We start from the raw sequence: 11,693 nt of genomic DNA on the forward strand, positions 1-11,693 counted from the left end.
TTCACACCGTGAGAGGCCATTCACCTGCTCAGTGTGTGGGAAGGGCTTCAGTCGGATCAGCCATCTGCAGACGCATGAGTGAGTCCACAAGGGAGAGAAGCTATTCACGTGCCCCATGTGCGGGAGGGGTTTCACTCAGTCAGCTGCACTGCTGACCCACCAGCGGGTCCATCCTGGAGAGATGCCATTCACCTGCTGTAAGTGCCGGAAGGGATTCACCTGCTCCTCCCACCTGCGGAGGCACCAGTGAGTTCACGCGCCATCACAGGGGGATTGAAGGAGCGATGGCCGAGTGCCAAGTGCTTATGCACCAAACGTCGATTCTCCTGCTCCTTGGATGCTGCCAGACCTGCTGTGCTTTTCCAACACCACACTCTCGACTCTGATCTCCAGCATCTGCATTTTTCACTTTCTCCTCGAGGGCAAGGTTGGACTTGTCTTTTATTCACTCATTCACTCCTTACAGCCTGTCCTTTGTTGTGGCCGAACTGCACATACATCAATGCAAGTTTCAGAAAGATTTCTGCAGCTCTTTTCTTGAAAAAAATAACATTCATCCCGACTGAAACGAAGTTTCTGACTATATGGTTTTAGTTATTCTCAATTTTAAAAATCAGCTATTTCTCACATGCCGTGTTTCCCAGGTAAAGTCATCACCATCCATTCTCTCTCTTCCCTGAGAAAGACTTCACACAACGATCAAAGAGGGCTGAGGCACGCGAAAAGACGATTGTGGGGGTGGGGGTGTTGAAGGGGTCGCTGGTGGTGGTGGAGAAGGGAGGGAAATGGACAGGGGAACAGACTGGGGTTCAGAGGGTTGGGGGAGAGAATAGAGGGTGCAGTGTGAGGAGAGAGAATAGGCAGTGGGCAGTGGATGGGGAGAAAATGGACGGGGGGCAGAATGTGAAGAGAGAGACAGCACAAATGCCACCTTCTCCAGGACTGGTGTCAATGTCCCACGAACTGGAACCCACTCCTCCCACATTTCTCAAAATACGCGTGGCTAAGGCAGTGGAACCATATCATCCCTACAGGCCATTCACACCGACCTTCCCAACAGCATCCCACTTCGACTCACTCGTTTACGCTACAGCCCTGCAGTTCCCCATGGCCATTTCCTGACGAAGGATTTTGCCCGAAACGTCGAGTCTCCTGCTCCTCGGATGCTCCCTGATCTGCTGTGCTTTTCCAGCACCACACTCTTGACCCTAATCTCCAGCATCTGCAGTCCTCACTTTCGCCCAGTAAGGGGTGAATGTTCTATTCCTAGTCTTTTAGATCTTTTAAAATCTTTCCCCCACACCCTAAACCTTTACCATCTAGTTTTGGAATATCTCTACCCTGGGGAAAAGACAGAAAGTTTCAGCAGCCAAACAAAATGCAAAAGAAATAAAATGTCGACGCACGGGGGAAAAAAATTGGCAAAATAAAATAGCTTCCGCATTTTTCTCTCGTATTCGCATTTGTACGCTTAATATTTGTCATGATCGGGAGGTGCCCGTGTTGTACTGGGGTGTACGAAGTTAAAAATCACACAACACCAGGTTACAGTCCAATAGGCTTGTTTGGAAGCACTAGCTTTCGGAGCGCCGCTCCTTCATCAGGTGGTTGTGGAATATAAGATCGTAAGATCATAAATTATGTGTCTTACGATGTTATACTCTACAATCAGCTGATGAAGGAGCAGGGCTCCGAAAGCTAGTGCTTCCAAATAAGTCTGTTGGACGATCACCAGGTGATTTTTAACTTTAAAATTTGTAACAAATTCCTGCACACTGAGCATGCTCCGCGGTGTCAGCAAGCACTGTGCATGACCGCCAGTGTCAGCAAGCACTGCGCATACTCTTGGGTGTCCGCAGAAACGGCACGCGAGCTCCTTTCCACGGAGTAGTGGAGAACCTTGGAGGACCGGAAGGAGCCTGGTCCTCCTGCCAATCAGAGCATGCCATTGTGGAAATGCGGAGGTTGGACCATGAGCTCTGAAGCTACTGTTGGTCTTTTCTCTCTGCATAAGGTTAAACTTCACCCCAGACTGTAACTTCCTTCCTCTGTCTAACATTTGTGAGTACAACAGTGTTTTTCTCAACACGTTTTCATTCTGGGGTTCAAGAGTGAACCGAGGGAGGAGCCAGACTCTGGAAAAGTTGATCCAGGTCTGTGTGTCAACTTGCAAACACATGGAAAATGCAGTATCACAATGTGAAGTTATAGCCTTTGCAGTGTAAAAAAAAGCAGAAAGGAGGAGCATTGTTTAAATGGTGATATGTTGAGATGTGGCGAAAGTGAGATGCTGGAGATCAGAGTTGAATATTATGGCGCTGGAAAACCACAGTAGGTCAGGCAGCAACTGAGGAGGAGGAGAGTCGACGTTTCGGGCACGAGCCCTTCATCAGGAGTGATGTGTGGATATACAAAGGCCCTCAGTGTCCTTCTACACCAGTCACTGCCAGTTGTCAGAAAGTGCAGCAAGCAATGAGCAAAGCAAGTGGTACATCAGCCAGAGGAATTGAGTTCAGAAGTGGGGATGTCTTCCTGCAGTTAAGTCGGTTATTGAATGTATTCAAGGCTGAGTTCATGTGACTTTGAAGAACAAAGAAGTTATGGGAGAAGGCAAGAAAATGGTTTTAAAACCAGTACAGAACAGTTACAGAGTCATACAGCACAGAAACAGACCATTCAGTCGAACTAGTCCATGCTGGCGGTGTTCTGAAACTAAACTGGTCCCACCTGCCAATGATTGGCCTATATCCCTCCGAACCGTTCCTATTCATGTACTTATCCAAATGTCTTTTAAACATTGTACCTGCATCCAGCAACTCCACTGGACATTGATTCCTCACACGAACTACTCTTTACCTTTAAAAAAAAAGGTGCCCCTCATGTCTTTTTAAAATATTTCTTTCTTCACCTTCAAAATTTGCTCCCTAATCTAGAAACACCCACCCTCGGGAAAGAATACCTGCCGTTCACCTCATCCATACCCCTCATGATTTTATAATCCTCTCTAAGGTCACCTCTCAACCTCTGATGCTCCAGTGAAAAAAGACCCAGCCTATCCATCTAGATGCAGGTATATTTATATTCAGTTATGAACTGTTCAATACTGGTGCCAGCGAGAAAGACAAATGACCTATTCCTGCTTCCAATTCTCTCACTGTGTCCAGGACAGCAAGAGACCATACGACATAAGAGCAGAAATTAAGCCATTTAGCCCATCAGATCTGCTCCACCATTCAATCACGGCTTATACGTTTCTCGACCCCATTTTGAAATATGGATTTTGGAAAGGCAGATCAGGGCAGGATCTACACATTTAATAGGGAGTGTTGTTGAATAAACATACCATGGAGTGCTGGTTCATAGTGGAGTCGCAGGTAGACAGGATAGCAAAGAAGGTGTTTGGTATATTTGCTTTTATAGGTCAGTGCATTTCAATACAGATGTTGCGAGGTCATGTTGCGGCTGTACAGGACATTGATTAGGCCACTTTTGGAATACTGCATTCGGTTCTGGTTTCCCTGCTACAGGAAAAGTGTTACGAACCTTTGTAAGGATTTGGAAAATATTTACAAGGCTATTGCCAGAGTTGGAGGGTTTGATCTATATGGAGAGGCTGAATAGGCTGGGCTGTTATCTCTGGATCATTGGGGGCTGAGGAGTGACTTTATAGAAGTTCATAAGGAGCATGGATAGGGTGAATATCCAAAATCTTTTTCCCCAGAGTAGGGGAGTCCAAAACTAAAGGGTATTGGTCTGCGGTGAGAGGGGAAATATTTAAAAGGAACTACTCTTTCTCACGCAGAGGGTGTTGTGTGTATAGAATGAGCTGCCAGAGGAAGTGGTGGAGGCTGGTATAATTAAAGCATTCCAAAAGGCATCTGGTAATAGGGAGAATTGAGAGGGGTATGGTTTCTGTGCTGACAAATGAGCACCATGTTAATTTGGGATATCTGTTCAGCACGGACACTTTGGACTGAAGGAAAGCAGAAGTGTCATTGTGAAGACTGGACTTTCAGAGCAGCGTTCAAAGATGTTTTGTCCTGACTGGGAGCAGAAGCTACAATGAAATCTTTCATTTGTGAGACAGCAACTGAGTGAGTGAGGACATTCAGGATATTGGTGGAAAGTGGGAATTTATTGCAATGTGGAGTTGAAGTGATTTAAGTAAAGTGTGCTGAGCAGGGAGCCTCGTGAAGAGTTAAGTGAGTTTTTGTTTTAAACTGCTCATTTCTTTCAACCTCCAACATTGTATTTTCAATGCTGTCCATCAGTGGGAGTGGTGAATCAGCAACTGGTATCGTTAGAAGCCTTATGATTTTCAGTACTGCAGGTATAGCATTGTCTCTTCAGCTTTGTAAAGGTTACTGGCAGCAGCGGGAGGCTTGGGCTCGATTCACTAGAAATGATTAAGCAGTTAGATAACACACGTACAAGAGGGCAGGGTGGGACTTGTCTTTCGATTTGCAGAAGGTGTAAGGTTCTGGTGCTGCGGTCCATGGCAAACACACCTGCGGTAAATCATAGAATCACTACAGCGTGGAAGCAGGCCATTCATCCCATCAAGTACACACTGACCCATCCGTCGAGGATGCCACCCAGACCCACCCTATCTAGTTGTTTCTGCTGGTGAGTGAGACTAGGTCACAAGATTAGGGGGAGAAGGTTTAAGACAGAGGAGAAGGAACTGCTTTTCCCGGAGAGTGGTGAATCATTGGAATTCTCTGCCCAAGGAAGCAGTAGAAGCAGCCATATTCAAGACATAGTTCGATGGGATTTTGTATGGTAGGTGAATTTAGGATAGTCAGGATAATGCAGGTAAGAGGAGCTGAGACGATGGATAGATGAGCCATGATCTTAATGAATGGTGGAGTAGTTCGATGGACCAAATGGCCTACTCCTGCTTCTGTTACTGCAAATGTATAAACATGCATTTTTCATGGCCAATCCGTATCAAGGCAGGTGAGCAATGTAGTGATGTGGAAACGAACATCAGAGAATGACAGAAAGGGACACGGATAGTAAATGTCCCAGTCCAAAGATGTGCAGGTCAGGTCAAATGACCATGCTAAATTGTCCATAGTGCTAGGTTCATTAATCAGAAAGAATTGGTCGGGGTGGGTTACTCTTCAGGGTGTCGGTGTGGACTTGTTGCGCCGAAGGGCCTGTTTCCACACTGAAGGGAATCGAATCTAATCAATCAAAACTGGATTCTGCAGAACACAAGAATTGAAACTGAAGACTGTATGGCTGAATGTGTGCTGCAATGTAACACAACTGAATGAATTGGTTGCACACATTGAAGAGAATAATTATGATCTGAGACTCCTTACAGGGGCGTGGCTTCAGGATGACAAGGATTGGATCTGAATATTGAGGGGGTACGTGGCATTCAAGTTGAATAGGAAGCGAGGTAATGGTAGAGGGTTGGCACTGCTAATCAAAGCACTAATAACATGGTACTCTGGTGTCAGCTCGGATTTCAGGTCCTGATTTCTCTGTCCTCTTCTCCCTGTTCCCACAGAGTAAGATGTTGTCTGTTCTCAGCTCAGCTGACTTTCTGCTGAAACTTTGAGCCCCTCTTACACCTTCCAGAGCAATAAAACATTCAGTCGATCAAGGCCCAATCTACAATATTCTCAGCCTGACCATCCAGACTGAGAGAGTCATCGGAGCAGGGAATAAAACAAGAAAAATGAAACAAAATTAGAAACAAATGCACATTTGGTGCTTAAAGTGTGTTCATTAGATAGTAAACCAGAATTAGGGGTCTCCCAGGATTCTTATCGTCCCCTAAGTGGGGAATTCTCTATCCCTAACAATATTTACATCAACAGAAATAAAGCATCTGTTATCAAATAGACATAGAGATATAAAGCATGGAAATAGACTTTTTGATCCAACACATCCATGCTGACAAGATGTCCTATATAAATCTAGTGTCCCATTTGCCAGCATTTGGCCCATATCCCTCCAAACCTTTCCTATTCACACACCCATCCAGATGCCTTTTAAATGTTGTAATTGTACCAACCTCCACCACTTCCTCTAGCCTATTTACCCTATCCATGCCCCTCATGATTTTATAAATGTCCATAAGATCACCCCTCAGCCTCCGACACTCCAGGGAAGCAGCCCCATCCTATTCAGGCTCTCCTTATACACAAACCTCCAACCTTGGCGACATCCTTATCAATCTTTTCTGCACACTTTCAAGTTTCACAACATCGTTCCTATCCTATAGTAGGGAGACCAGAATCGAATGCAATAATCCAAAAGAGGGCGAACCAATGTCCTGTACAGCTCCAACATGACCTCCCAACTCCTGTACCCAATGCATTCAATGGGCCAAATGGCCTCTTTCTGCACTGCAGCGATTTAATGATTTGATTTTGTATCAGAGTCAATTTCAGTCACTATCTCTGGTTTATGGTGTGTCAGGGTGGGATCACTGGTACCAGAATTGCATGCAATACTCCAAACGTGGCCTAACCAATGTCTTCTACAGTCGCAACATGACCTCCCGACTCCTGCACTCAGTGCACTGATCAATAAAGGCAGGCAAGGATGAAGTTAAATTGAAATGGTTCATTAAAATAAATAGCTTCTACCAAACCCCTTACAGCAGGTATGGGAGCAACTCCAACTCTGGAATCTCTCAAATCGGTATTTCCATGGAGTGGAGGAGGGAGTAAAGTGTTGAATTCACAGAGGTGGGGGTCTTCTGAGAGTGTAAAGCTAAAATTAATCCCCGTGCTTTGCCTTGAACTCAAACCACATTGACGTGGAGGAGATCGAAAGGAGTTTGCAAAGTGTCCTCTCCTCCCCATGTGCCTCAGCTGCAGGGCAGCGCAGGCGCAGTGCGTCCCCACCCCCACCCCCACCCCATTGTGGACGTCACAACGTGGAGGTAGCCCTGTCAATTTCTGAGTGAAACTCCCTCCCTCTGGGCAACATCTGGGAGCAAAGCAATGTCTCTCCCTTTCCATTCCTCATCCTGGGAGGGGGAGAGAGAGGCGTGGGGGGTGTGGGGTGGGGTGGAGTGGAGACTGTTCACTTGTAGCAACTGGAGTGACTCCATGGAGGGAGCAGGCTCTCCAAAGGTGCTCAGATGCTCTCTGTCCCTCTCAAAGATATTTTCCTTGTGTATTCCCTCAGTTTGGCACGTATAGAGTTTGCACCCTGGAAAAGGTTTACTTCTTTCCTCATGTTCAGAATTATAAGGGTAGTTTCTAATCGAACTGAGCAGTATTTAAGGGATTGGCATATTGATTTCAAATGGAGACATCTGTTGCTTCATATGGTGTATATCTGATATTGTTGGCTGCTATAAAAACTTTGTGGCTATGATTTTTCACCTTCTAATGCAGTAGTAGAGTTACGTTCTATATTTCTTGTCATTTTTTTATTTACTAGGACAGCAGGAAGTCATTCAGTAACTTCACTGGCTTTCTTTTCCCAAGCAGCCTTGACATTTCATTATCATATTCTTGATTCAGCTCCATTTCCAGCACCTTTGTTGACAGCTTGTTCCAGGTTATTGCGATCTAAATTACGTTTTCCTCCATACACACTTAAAGCTATCTTGTTGCATGAGGGTTTTCTGCGTCCTGCATAATATATGGTCAGCACTCATCTAGCAATCTGCAGGAATTGCCACCGACGTTATGTTCATTTAACAGTACTGACAGTGATCACTGAATTTGTGATTTTTTTTGAAGGAAGACATGCAGAAAGAAATCTGAAAACAAATGATACGTCATCTTCTGACAGAGCCACTTGAATCAATGGGGCTTGAATATCAGCAGCCATTCAATTCAAGAAGAAATGTTTGCTTTTGTCTGTGTGAGAGATTTTGAACACTGGTATGGCAGGAATAATACTGAGACACCTGAGTGAGGCAGATTCAGTACGCTGTCTGTGAAAAATGCGTCAAACAATTTACTCAGCTTGGGGGATCAAAATCTCACCCCTCACAGTGGGGAGAGACTATGTATCCATTCTGTTTTGAATTTCAAACCCAGCGCGACACAAAGAATGCTCCCCTCATGGGGAAACCATGGAAATGTTGGGACTGTGGGAAAGGGTTCCCTTCCCCATTGGGGCTAGACACCCACAGACGTGTTCTCACTGGGGAGACGCTGTTCTCCTGCTCAGTATGCGGGAAGTGTGTGCAGCCTGCAGACACACCAGCGAGTTCACACCAGGGAGAGGCCGTTCATCTGCCGCCATAGTGGGAAATGATTCATTCAGTCGTCCCACCTGCAGACACACCAGCACGTTCACATCAGGGAGAGGCCGTTCTCCTGATCTCTGTGTGGGCAGCGATTCATCGATGCATCCCACCTCCCGAAACACCAGCGGGTTCACATGGTGGAGAGGCCGTTCACCTGCTCTGAATGCAGGAAGGGACTTGTCGATTCTTACACCCTGCTAACCCACCAGCAGGTCCACATCAGAGAGGCGCCGTTCACCTGCCTTAAGTGCGAGAAGAGCTTCCGTCATGTGGGCAGCCTGTGGAGGCACCAGCCGAAACACACCAGGGAGAGGCCGTTCACATGCTCTGTGTGCAGGAAGGTGTTCACTCAGACATCTACACTGTAATCTACCAAAGGGTCCATATCATGGAGAGGGCGTTCATCTGCTCTCAGTGTGGAAAGGGCTTCACCCGTTCCTCCCACTTGCGGAGCCACCAGCGAGTTCTGGAATCTTTTGAGGATGTAACTCTGAAGATGGACAAGGGAGATCCAGTGATGTAGTGTACCTGGACTTTCAGAAAGCCTTTGATAAAGTCCCACATAGGAGGTTAGTGAGCAAAATTAGGGCGCATGATATTGGGGGCAAAGTACTGACTTGGATTGAAAATTAGTTGGCTGACAGGAAACAAAGACTAGTGATAAATGGCAGGCGGTGACCAGTGAGATACTGCAGGGATCAGTGCTGGGTCCGCAGCTTTTTACAATATATATTAATGATATAGAAGATGGTATTAATAGTCACATTAGCAAATTTGCTGATGATACAAAGCTGGGTGGCAGGGTGAAATGTGAGGAGGATGTTAGGAGATTACAGGGTGACCTGGACAGGTTAGGTGAGTGGACAGATGCATGGCAGATGCAGTTTAATGTATGGTTATCCACTTTGGTGGCAAGAACAGGAAGGCAAATTACTACCTAAATGGAGTCAAGTTAGGTAAAGGGGCAGTACAAAGAAATCTGGGTGTTCTTGTACACCAGTCAATGAAGGCAAGCATGCAGGTACAGCAGGTAGTGAAGAAAGCTAATAGCATGCTGGCCTTCATAACAAGAGGGATTGAGTATAGAAGCAAAGACTTTCTTTTGCAGCTGTACAGGGCCCTGGTGAGACCGCACCTGGAATATTGTGTGCAGTTCTGGTCTCCAAATTTGAGGAAAGATATTCTGCCTATTGAGGGAGTGCAGCGTCAGTTCACGAGGTCAATTCCTTGAATGGCAGGACTATCTTATGTTGAAAGAGTGGAGCGACTGGGTTTGTATATCCTTGAGTTTAGAAGACTGAGAGGGGATCTGATTGAGACGTATAAGATTATTAAAGGATTGGACACTCTGGAGGCAGGAAACATGTTTCCACTAATGGGTGAGTCCCGAACCAGACGACCCCAAACAGGTGTAGCCATTCTATCTGGTCAAATGCCTTTTCTGCATCTTGGGAGTCCACCGAAACCAGGATCAACCTTTGCTGACATACCTGCACCATGTTCAGTATCCTCCTGATATTGTTGGAGGAGCTACGGCCCTTAACAAAACCCATCTGATCTTCTTTCACAATACAGAACAACACCTTTTCCAACCTCAGGGCCAGCGTCGTGGGTAGAATTTTAAAATCTACATTCAACAGTGAAATGGGTCTGTATGAAGCACATTCTTCGGGCTCTTTCTCCTTCTTTAAAATGAGGGAGATATTAGCCTCCTTAAGAGAGGGCGGAAGATAATCCTGTGCATATGAATAGCTATACATCCTCAGAGGTGGCTCCACCAACACATTTATGAATTCCTTATAGAATTCACTTGGGAATCCATCTGACCCCAGTGCTTTGCCACCTTGGAGATGCTTTATTGCTTCCTGCACCTGCTATATTGTCATAGGCCCATTCAACAGGAAACCTGTTCCGCTTTTATACTAGGGAGGTGCAGGATCTCAAAAAACGCCTGCATTCTCGCTGCACTGTGTTCATCTCCCTCTGACTGATATAACTCTGCAAAGTATTCCCTTCACCTAACATTAATCTTAGTTAACTCACGGGTAACTGTGCCAACCTTCTCTCTAACAGACATAATAGATTGGGAAGCATTTTTCTTTCTAGCCAGATATCTACGTGGCTTATCTCCAAATTCAAACAATCTTTGTTGAGCAAAGCAGACCTTTTATTTCCCAGTGTGTGCAATGAGTTGGGAGCAGCCCGGAGAGCTGCAGCTTGACCAGTGAAGGCCTATTGTAATATACTTCCTCAGCTATCTGCAGACGGGTCTCCAACATCTGTTGTTGCTCCTTCCTCTGCGTCCTTCTAGTCGTTGAATAAAAAATAATCAGGCCTCATAAATATGCCTTAGTGGCCTCCTACATTATTTCCGGATTACTGGCCGTACCCGAGTTGATATCCCAGAAGGCTCTGAACTCTTGTGATGTACTTAACAGGAATGGGTCCATGCACCAGTGCTGTGCATCCATTCCACCACTCTTGATTTTACCATCTAAATACACTGGCACATGGTCCGAGACACCTATATTGCCAATTTCACAAGCCAATGTTCTGTCCAAGCAATCCAATGGCATTAAAAAGTGTCAGTTCCCATGTGGTACTTGTGTGGGTTGTAAGAGAAAGTAAAATCTCTTCCATTAGGGTGGAGATGCCTCCACACATCCACTAATCCCAACTCCTCGCACATGCCCACCAACTGCTTAGATTGCGCAGGTGTACCTGCCTGGCCCCTTGGCACCCTGTCTACCTCGGGATCTATTAGGCGATTAAAATCCCCTCCAATGACCATGCGGCATACCCCAAGCCTCATTAATTTAGCAACTGCATCAATTAGAAATTTAAGAGGTTGCACCGTAGGGACAATACATATTCAGGACGCCATACTCTTCTCCATGTATTAGAGCTTTAAGAATGACGGACAGTCCATGTTTGTCCTTAATTTGCTCAATTACCTGAAAAGGGAGGTTCCTTCTTACCAGTATAGCCACTCCTCTACACTTGGAGCTAAAGGAGGAGAAGAATACCCTATCATAACCTCCTTGCTGCAGTTTCAGATGTTCCTTATCAGTGAAATGTGTCCCCTGCAGCAGGGCGATGTCCACCTTTTCCTTCCTGAGGCTTGACAGCACCTTCTTTCTTTTTAACGGGGGAATGGCTCCCTTTTACATTCCAGGTGCACTACCTCAACGAATCAGTAGCCATGGTCATCCAGGGTAGCCCATGGTTTCCCAAGAGGAGGAAGCTTATCCGAGGTGCAGTGAGCAACAAAGACATTAGCTCTATAAAGTCTAAAAACTGCTCCTATTAAAAACTACAATAAATAAAAATCTAACTACCACATATAACTTAAGCAAACGCTCAAATAACACCCAATTATGTAGAGATCTCTCCCCCCCCCCCACCCCAAACCCCACCATTGCCACCATCCTGGCTCCTTTCCACTGAGGCTGTGCCCCAA

Source organism: Chiloscyllium plagiosum, unplaced genomic scaffold (assembly GCF_037043375.1).
Source record: "Chiloscyllium plagiosum isolate Xiang-an unplaced genomic scaffold, Cpla_swu_hap1 HiC_scaffold_27, whole genome shotgun sequence".
Taxonomy (NCBI): Eukaryota; Metazoa; Chordata; class Chondrichthyes; order Orectolobiformes; family Hemiscylliidae; genus Chiloscyllium; species Chiloscyllium plagiosum.